Source organism: Protopterus annectens, chromosome 8.part1 (assembly GCF_019279795.1).
Source record: "Protopterus annectens isolate FY-2018-M chromosome 8.part1, PAN1.0, whole genome shotgun sequence".
Lineage (NCBI taxonomy): Eukaryota > Metazoa > Chordata > Ceratodontiformes > Protopteridae > Protopterus > Protopterus annectens.
Window position 1 is genome coordinate 504,828,726 of NC_056742.1, and position 10,368 is coordinate 504,839,093.

The window sequence follows — 10,368 nt, forward strand, 5'->3', positions numbered from 1 at the left end:
AACCTTCCAGGAACAAATGGCTGTATAACCCCCTGTATTATCTATAGCAACCTTCCAGGAACAAATGGCTGACTAACCCTGGGTATTATCTATAGCAACCTTCCAGGAACAAATGGCCATCTAATCCTGGGTATTATCCATAGCAATATTTCACGAGCAAGTGTCTGTCTAACCGTTGGTATTATCTCTTGCAACCTTCCAGGAACAAATGGCTGTCTAACCCAGGTATTATCTCTTGCAACCTTCCAAGAACAAGTGGCTAACTAACCCTGGGTATTATTTATAGCAACATTCCAGGAACAAATGGATGTTTAACCCTGAGTATTATCTATTGCAGCATTCCAGGAACAAATGGCTGTCTAATCATAGTATTATCCATTCACAAGTTCTATATGAAGTGTCAAAGGAGCTACTTAAACAGTCTAGGAAATTCCACATCCAACACTTGTCCATGTGCTATGGCTCAATATACTTAGCTAATGCTGCAACACGCACAGCTGTGCAGACAATAACCAAAGATAACTCAATCACAGTTTGTTAAACCCAAGCTGACTGTTGTCAATTACTTATTCCATCCATCAATCCACAACCCCCTTTTCCCATTTTTGCACATGGAGTTGGGGTGTCATTTCAACCATGACAATTATCTGCAGTTAAGGTTTACACCACTGGCTGGCTCGCCCTGCCATGGGTAATTGGTGATTCGCCTGCTCCAAAGAGCATCTTGCTATGTAGAAACATGTTTCATACTATTCTGAGAGTTTATCTTTGACTCAGACAAGAAATAAATCTCATAAAATCAGTTTCCAAACAGATTCCAAATGGTTTCCAAAACCTATTAAACACAAAACATTTTATAACAAGCCAAACTAATCAATCTTTTTACTTGACTCACTCTTCAATACTCAGTGAGCTGTTCCAAATGGACGTGACTCAAGTAAGAAAAAAATACTAGATGACTCAGAAAAGTTTTGGTAGATGTCTAATAATGTCGGTAGAAGGGTGACAAAAGATTTATGTTTTCTGAAGACAAATCAGAATAAAAGAAATATCTCGCCCTTTGGCTTAGCTTTTTTTTAACACCCCTTTATCATATTCTGTCATTAAAATAAATGTATTCAACACACACACACACACACACACACACACACACACACACACACACACACACACACACACACACACACACACACACACACACACACACCTATATGTATATAGCAGCTCATGGTATGTGGCCAACAGATTTATGGTATGCAACAACCTCAGTATTTTCTCATTAATTTCTAGGTTTTGGAAAATAACCTTTTTGTTTTTTGAACGAGTTAGCATGCACTGGCAAGGAAAATGTAAAATATTATTATAGGTAATGTTTAGGAAATTACATCCCCAACATCTGTTTACAGTATTTATGATTTGAGCTGTAAAGTATATAATGATTGTACTTTAATTCTACCTGCTAGGATTGCAACCCAAAGTGGTGTAGGTGGGTTATGTTGTTGGGCTAAAACCAAGTTTGTTGAGGATGCCTTTATCAAAGAATCTGTAGTGAAATTGGTATTGAAGGTTCAACACCACTTAAACTGTCATATGCCTCAGTGAAACAGTTGTGAGGCACCAACTCCCTTTCTCCTAAGGTACACTCACCCTAGAGGTGATTTGGTAATGTAATGAGTTTTGGAATTACAACCTACGTGTGAGGAGAAAGAGTGTTTCAGATTCACAGAGGTTTTATTTTTTTTAGCTTCAGTAAAAATAGTACTGCTTTTGGTGCGACAGGATTCTTGGAGAACTTGCAGCTGTTTTGGTCTTATTGGCAAACAGGTAAGACAGTGTCATGTAAAGAAACATAATTTGTTACCATTGTCATCTAACTAGCAGCATTTATTCACTGTTGTATTATTGAATACCAAAGTAGCAAAGCATACTTTAATATTCCCAACGCAAGATTTGTTATTCTGCAACATGATACATGTATAACAAATGGTACATCATCCTAGTGGGCAGTGGTTTGTTCAGAGTTCCTGAAGCAGCCTATTTCTTATTGTCAAGCACATGTATTCATTTTGCAGTGGCTTACGTAGATGCTCTTATACAAATACTTTTAAGTGAGCTTTCATTTCCTGCCAGATTTATAGCAATCCGTTGAAGCATTAACATAAGTCATTATACCACACAGTACATGAAATTCTCATAAAAGGGAAATGTTCCACAGATCCTATTGTGTTTTTTGTATTTGTACATAGAAACAAGCTGTTGATGTCGTCACAGTTAAAGAAATTCTGAAATGTGAAGGAAGACCATAATCACTGTTGACAGCACACATTTACCCATTAGCATCTTGCAGTATGGTATGTTATTCTCTTGATGAACCTTTCAAGGCATTTGGAATAAAATATTTTTTATATACATAGGCAACAGGAGAAATGGGAAATGTGTGACACTGGAATTCAATGATTTATTTGCTTGTGAGCAATCTAAATCAAGAAATATCAACACGACTACGGAAACTGGTTTGCTAGGTGATGAATGAAAGGTATGTGCAAACTCTGATTGGTGTTTGTCATTGTCAGTCATAACTAACATTAACAAGCAAAGAGAGCTGTGGACCTTTATAAACATCAGCACTGAGGCCAGAAAGTAAAGTTTTACACAAAAATACTGACTGTATTTTCCTTTGAATCTGATTGCAAAATACATAATGGCATTGCCCGTATTCATGACACCAGCAGGAATTCAGTACAGTTAGATGTCTACAGTTTAAAGGCAGTTTTGGAGCATGACTTCCTAAATGACCATAAGGTTTGCTTCATCTCTACCACTGGGATATCTTTGGCCTTCTGAAAAAAATTTCTCTTACAACGGTCATGGTTATGGTTTCAGAGGCAAACTGTTACAGTGGGCTGTGTCTGCCTTGTGCTTTCTCAAAATGTTTGGAATCACTATTTCTGATTTAAAAATTGGTAATGAGCCTAGAACTAGATATGAAGTAAGTCACTGGGGGGAGGGGTATGCATCATAATAAAATATTTCCTTCTGATTTTTTTTAGAGGGATTCAGTCTTGCACAATTTTCATAACATTTCAGACAGATTTCAAAATCCTTCATCTGAAAATGTTGCAACAGTACAGAAATGCCAAAAATTCCTTATAAGTCCAAGCTTGTCTTTCTTGTTTACAGTGCAAAGAAACTAAAATAAGGTTTGCTTCTAAAACAAACTAAAGCAAGCATGCTTTATTGGTTATATCCCAGTTTTAGGTTCTCAATGCAGTCTTTAAAGTCACTTGGAGTGCCAGAGTTTCTTACAGTTCATAGGGATTGCAGCTATATTCAAACTGATCTGCTCATACAGAGGTGTGGTCCTGGTACTCCTCCGATAAATCCATTCCCAGGCTTTTATCAGTTTCCAGGTAAATCCATAAACAAGGCACTGGTATTCCACAGATAAATTCACAGTCAGAGTCTCTGCATTAGCATTGTCATCAAGAGTCTCTACTCATGATCCAGAAATATTCCCACTTCAAGAGAGGCATACATCTCTACCATTTTGAAATACAAGTTTAACTTTCACTTTATAATTTTATTTTTTGTTTTATTTAACATTTGTTTACCAGGAAAGTCAGACTGGGACAGAGCTGATTTTCAGTGCAGGTCCGGGGAGAAACGCTCCAGTCGCATGTCTTTGGAATGTATTACTACATGCTTTACTTCTGTAATACGAAGTCTGTACTGATCACCATGAAGATTTTTTTGTGTTTGTGTTTGTTACTATGAAGTTCTTACCCTATTACAAGGTGCATGTACAGTTCTGAAAAGTAGCATTTCGATCATTTAATTAACCACTGTGCCATGGTGGTTCTCATGCTAACAAAGAACCCTAGTTTTATTCGAACTAGAAAGGATTAAGGGACTTCGAGAACCCATTTGTATTTGTTTCTTCTTTTTGTGTGTGTGTTAAAAAGTAAACTTAATAAGTTCACGAGGTAAGCTCATCTGCTTAATTTGGTGCTGTAATCTCTTTGTATAATTATTATCAGGGTCTCCATAAGCAATATTGTAGGTAAGTCAGTACCCCCCTTAATAATGAGACGTTTTGATTTTAGGGCAGAAATGTCTCATCATTACCCATCTGGCTGTGTAGTAGCGGACTGGGGGTTCCTGACTTCTGAAGTGTTGAAGTAACACTGCTCCTAACCCAACCGTCAGTGCATCTATGTATATAACAAAGGGCTTATTAAAGTCAGAGATGAATAAAACTGGTTCTGAACACAAAACTGTTGTCAGTTGGTTCAAAGCCCTGTCTGCAGTAAGGTCCATTTCATTTGCGTGGGAGTCTTACCTTTTGTACGGTCTGTCAGGAGACAGACTATGATTGCAAAGCTGGAAGCTGAGTACGAACTTTCTATAGTGGCCTGATAAGCCTAGAAATTCTTTTATTAAGGAGGAGTGCCATGTCATCGGTATACTGCCTCCATGTCGATATGAGGAGAAAAAAAAGAGCCCACTCTCAGTACTTATGATCATATCCCTAACATCTTGCACCTAGGGAGGCTGCCCCCTTTTCCCTACCCTAGCTACACTTCTGGTCTGTACAGTAGAGTAACATTAACTCTTTAGTTATTGGTTAACCTTTGGCTTTTTGCAGGGATACTGCATCAGGATACTTAATGACATAATCAAGAATTACTAAAATATATTGTTTGCTATTATCAAACTTTCCCAAGGGGCTATGGGATCAATAGTTATCTGCTTGGAAAGGATAGGTAGTGGGGGGCTTCTGAACCAGGGCATTGTTGTCATGCTGTACAGAAGTTCTCAATATCTTTCACTGCAACAAATTATTAAATCCTAGCTAAAATTATGTCTTTTATTTTGTCCATTACAAACTGTCCTCCCAAAATATGGCATGTATGCCAGTTTATCACAAGTGTTCCAAAAGTTTTTGAAAGCAAAAACTGGTGTAATGTTTACTGTTCATCTTGTTTTGTCTATACAAGTCATTGTTTAAGTGAAAATATGGGTACTTGTTGTGTTCAGTTCTGCTCATCTGTTTCTCTTTTTTCTCTGGTTACATTTCCTCAGGCTCTGTTTAATGCATCATCTACCTACTATGCCCTCTTACAACTTCTTCACCTGTGAATACAGGTACAGGTGCTTGTTCTCATCTTTCTTCCTCTACAAAAGGGAACTCATGCCAGTGAGTTTCTTTTGCATTTGGGTTTCACAAACACTTAACATTTAGCCCAGAACTCCTATTTTACTAAGTATATGGTGCAGAGAACCCTGTTTCTGACTAGCCCTCTGTTTTGACTTTACAGACGGAAACCTAAAACAAGATTTTCTTGTCTTAGTGAAGTTTTTACTGGGAGTCTCTCTGTTTCTGTCACTACAAAGACAGCCTTCATTAGTTTAAGACTGGAATCTTTGGACATGGCTCTATCTGATGTAATAAGGGTTCTTTCTTCTCACTAACCTCTTTCCTTAATTTAAGACAGTTTTGTGGCCTAATAAGTAACTAAGTACTAGGCTAGCTGGCCTTGAATTATGCCTAGCCAATTTCCCTTTCAAAGGTGAGAATCAAACCCTGTACCTTGTATCTGTGAGGCAAACACCTTAACCATTATACCAACCCCAACCCTTATACTAACTCCCAACCCAGACTCATTGTAAGATTCAATAAGTAGCTTCTGATAAGACTCAGTTTTTTCTATTCCTTACAGGTTCATAGGTATATATTAGGCTAATGACCACAAGCGCCCAACAAATTTGATTTATATAGAGGTGATTTACTGACTCCCTTTTTTCCATCAGAGATGTAAGAGCCAGTCCAGGTGTGAATTTCCGATTACCTACCCATTGGTCCAAGGACAGGTCAGGCAGGAAGGAACTCTGCTTCACATGGATAGGAAGCCTGTTCCAGAGAATAGGAATTATCTGAGAAAAATATCTGTGTCTCCATGTCCTATTTATGTTGCAAGGAAAATGTAGGTCTTTTAATTCAAGCCAAAGCTAGATTTATGTTTGTTTTAAAGATGTTATGTCTATTTCTTTTTCTTTTCTTTTTTCTTTATAAGGACTATATTTTTAACACTCTGTCCCACTGCTGTTGCCTTTTCTATTTTTATTAGATATTTATCTAGGGCTGTGTGTGTTATTAGTGTGTCAACCTGCTAAGGCCCACAAACTTTAAAAGGATTATATTCTAATCAGTCAGTGCCTAATTTTCTCTTATAATTTCTTTAGTGTCTTGAACTGGGAAAAAGTGTGACTGATTATGATAAAAGGTGTTAAATTAGGTCGCAGTGCTAGTACTTTACTGAACATCATCTGAATTTCTTTATGCATTATATGATACTCTTTCTCATCTCCTTGAATACATACTACATCCTTCTTTCTGTTGTAATACATTTTATGTTTGCAGAAATAAGGTTCCTCTCTTTTTTTAATTTCTCCAAGTCTTTTGGGTTCCTCTTAATAAGATGGGAATGGACCCTATTATTAAGTCAAAGTATGATTGAAGTTCATGAAATTAGTATTGTTTCAATCTTTGATGTTAGCCAGAAGTTCTTTTTGCAGCACCCAGAATGTGCCCAGTAATGACTCCTTCTGCAATTCATGTAGAGTTACATGTATCGGTAATATATCTACATACATACATACATACATGCATGCAAATATTCCAAGCATGGGTGTTAATGTCCTTCTAGCTTGCCAATATGCCAAAACACTTGTTCCCATAATAAATGTCCAGGCTGTTCTTAAAAATATCTAAACTACTACTTGCTTTAATGTAATTTGGTAGTCTGTTGCATGCATCAGTTGCTCTGTCAGAGAACCAGTTAGTGCACTTCTCATTCCTATAGAAACTTCTACATAGGTTATCTGATGATTCTCTAGTACTTTAATGTAATTTGGTGTCTGTTCCATGCATCAGTTACTCTGTCACAGAACCAGTTAGTGCACTTCTCATTCCTATAGAACCTTCTATGTGTGTTATCTGATGATTCTCTAGTACTTTAATGTAATTTGGTGTCTGTTCCATGCATCAGTTACTCTGTCACAGAACCAGTTAGTGCACTTCTCATTCCTATAGAACCTTCTACATAGGGTGTCTGATGATTCTCTAGTACTTTAATGTAATTTGGTAGTCTGTTCCATGCATCAGTTACTCTGTCAGAGAACCAGTTAGTGCACTTCTCATTCCTATAGAACCTTCTACATAGGTTGTCTGATGATTCTCTAGTACTTTAATGTAATTTGGTAGTCTGTTCCATGCATCAGTTACTCTGTCACAGAACCAGTTAGTGCACTTCTCATTCCTATAGAACCTTCTACATAGGTTGTCTGATGATTCTCTAGTACTTTAATGTAATTTGGTGTCTGTTCCATGCATCAGTTACTCTGTCACAGAACCAGTTAGTGCACTTCTCATTCCTATAGAACCTTCTACATAGGTTATCTGATGATACTCTAGTACTTTAATGTAATTTGGTGTCTGTTCCATGCATTTGTTACTCTGTCACAGAACCAGTTAGTGCACTTCTCATTCCTATAGAACCTTCTACATAGGTTATCTGATGATTCTCTAGTACTTTAATGTAATTTGGTGTCTGTTCCATTCATCAGCTACTCTGTCACAGAACCAGTTAGTGCACTTCTCATTCCTATAGAACCTTCTACATGTGTTGTCTGATGATTCTCTAGTACTTTAATGTAATTTGGTATTCTGTTCCATGCATCAGCTCCTCTGTCATAGAACCAGTTAGTGCACTTCTCATTCCTATAGAACCTTCTACATAGGTTATCTGATGATTCTCTAGTACTTTAATGTAATTTGGTGTCTGTTCCATGCATCAGTTACTCTGTCACAGAACCAGTTAGTGCACTTTTCATTCCTATAGAACCTTCTACATGGGTTATCTGATGATTCTCTAGTACTTTCATGTAATTTGGTGTCTGTTCCATGCATCAGTTACTCTGTCAGAACCAGTTAGTGCACTTCTCATTCCTATAGAACCTTCTACATAGGTTATCTGATAATTCTCTAGTACTTTAATGTAATTTGGTGTCTGTTCCATGCATCAGTTACTCTGTCAGAGAACCAGTTAGTGCACTTCTCATTCCTATAGAACCTTCTACATGGTTATCTGATGATTCTCTAGTACTTTAATGTAATTTGGTGTCTGTTCCATGCATCAGTTACTCTGTCACAGAACCAGTTAGTGCACTTCTCATTCCTATAGAACCTTTTACATGGTTATCTGTTGATTCTCTAGTACTTTAATGTAATTTGGTGTCTGTTCCATGCATCAGTTACTCTGTCACAGAACCAGTTAGTGCACTTCTCATTCCTATAGAACCTTCTACATAGGTTGTCTGATGATTCTCTAGTACTTTAATGTAATTTGGTGTCTGTTCCATGCATCAGTTACTCTGTCAGAGAACCAGTTAGTGCACTTCTCATTCCTATAGAACCTTCTACATAGGTTGTCTGATGATTCTCTAGTACTTTAATGTAATTTGGTGTCTGTTCCATGCATCAGTTACTCTGTCAGAGAACCAGTTAGTGCACTTCTCATTCCTATAGAACCTTCTACATAGGTTGTCTGATGATTCTCTAGTACTTTAATGTAATTTGGTGTCTGTTCCATGCATCAGTTACTCTGTCACAGAACCAGTTAGTGCACTTCTCATTCCTATAGAACCTTCTACATAGGTTGTCTGATGATTCTCTAGTACTTTAATGTAATTTGGTGTCTGTTCCATGCATCAGTTACTCTGTCAGAGAACCAGTTAGTGCACTTCTCATTCCTATAGAACCTTCTACATAGGTTATCTGATGATTCTCTAGTACTTTAATGTAATTTGGTGTCTGTTCCATGCATCAGTTACTCTGTCACAGAACCAGTTAGTGCACTTCTCATTCCTATAGAACCTTCTACATAGGTTGTCTGATGATTCTCTAGTACTTTAATGTAATTTGGTGTCTGTTCCATGCATCAGTTACTCTGTCACAGAACCAGTTAGTGCACTTCTCATTCCTATAGAACCTCCTACATAGGTTGTCTGATGATTCTCTAGTACTTTAATGTAATTTGGTGTCTGTTCCATGCATCAGTTACTCTGTCATAGAACCAGTTAGTGCACTTCTCATTCCTATAGAACCTTCTACAGAGGTTATCTGATGATTCTCTAGTACTTTAATGTAATTTGGTGTCTGTTCCATGCATCAGTTACTCTGTCAGAACCAGTTAGTGCACTTCTCATTCCTATAGAACCTTCTACATAGGTTGTCTGATGATTCTCTAGTACTTTAATGTAATTTGGTGTCTGTTCCATGCATCAGTTACTCTGTCAGAGAACCAGTTAGTACACTTCTCATTCCTATAGAACCTTCTACATGGTTATCTGATGATTCTCTAGTACTTTAATGTAATTTGGTGTCTGTTCCATGCATCAGTTACTCTGTCACAGAACCAGTTAGTGCACTTCTCATTCCTATAGAACCTTCTACATAGGTTATCTGATGATTCTCTAGTACTTTAATGTAATTTGGTGTCTGTTCCATGCATCAGTTACTCTGTCAGAGAACCAGTTAGTGCACTTCTCATTCCTATAGAACCTTCTACATAGGTTATCTGATGATTCTCTAGTATGTTTTCCATGCATCAGTTACTCTGTCAGAGCACAAATTAGTGCACTTCTCATTCCTATAGAACCTTCTACACAGGTTATCTGATGATTCTCTAGTACGTTTTCCATGCATCAGTTACTCTGTCAGAGCACCAATTAGTGCACTTCTCATTCCTATAGAACCTTCTACATGGTTATCTGTTGATTCTCTAGTACTTTAATGTAATTTGGTGTCTGTTCCATGCATCAGTTACTCTGTCACAGAACCAGTTAGTGCACTTCTCATTCCTATAGAACCTTCTACATAGGTTGTCTGATGATTCTCTAGTACTTTAATGTAATTTGGTGTCTGTTCCATGCATCAGTTACTCTGTCAGAGAACCAGTTAGTGCACTTCTCATTCCTATAGAACCTTCTACATAGGTTATCTGATGATTCTCTAGTACTTTAATGTAATTTGGTGTCTGTTCCATGCATCAGTTACTCTGTCACAGAACCAGTTAGTGCACTTCTCATTCCTATAGAACCTTCTACATAGGTTATCTGTTGATTCTCTAGTACTTTAATGTAATTTGGTGTCTGTTCCATGCATCAGTTACTCTGTCAGAGAACCAGTTAGTTCACTTCTCATTCCTATAGAACCTTCTACATGGTTATCTGATGATTCTCTAGTACTTTAATGTAATTTGGTGTCTGTTCCATGCATCAGTTACTCTGTCACAGAACCTTTTCCCC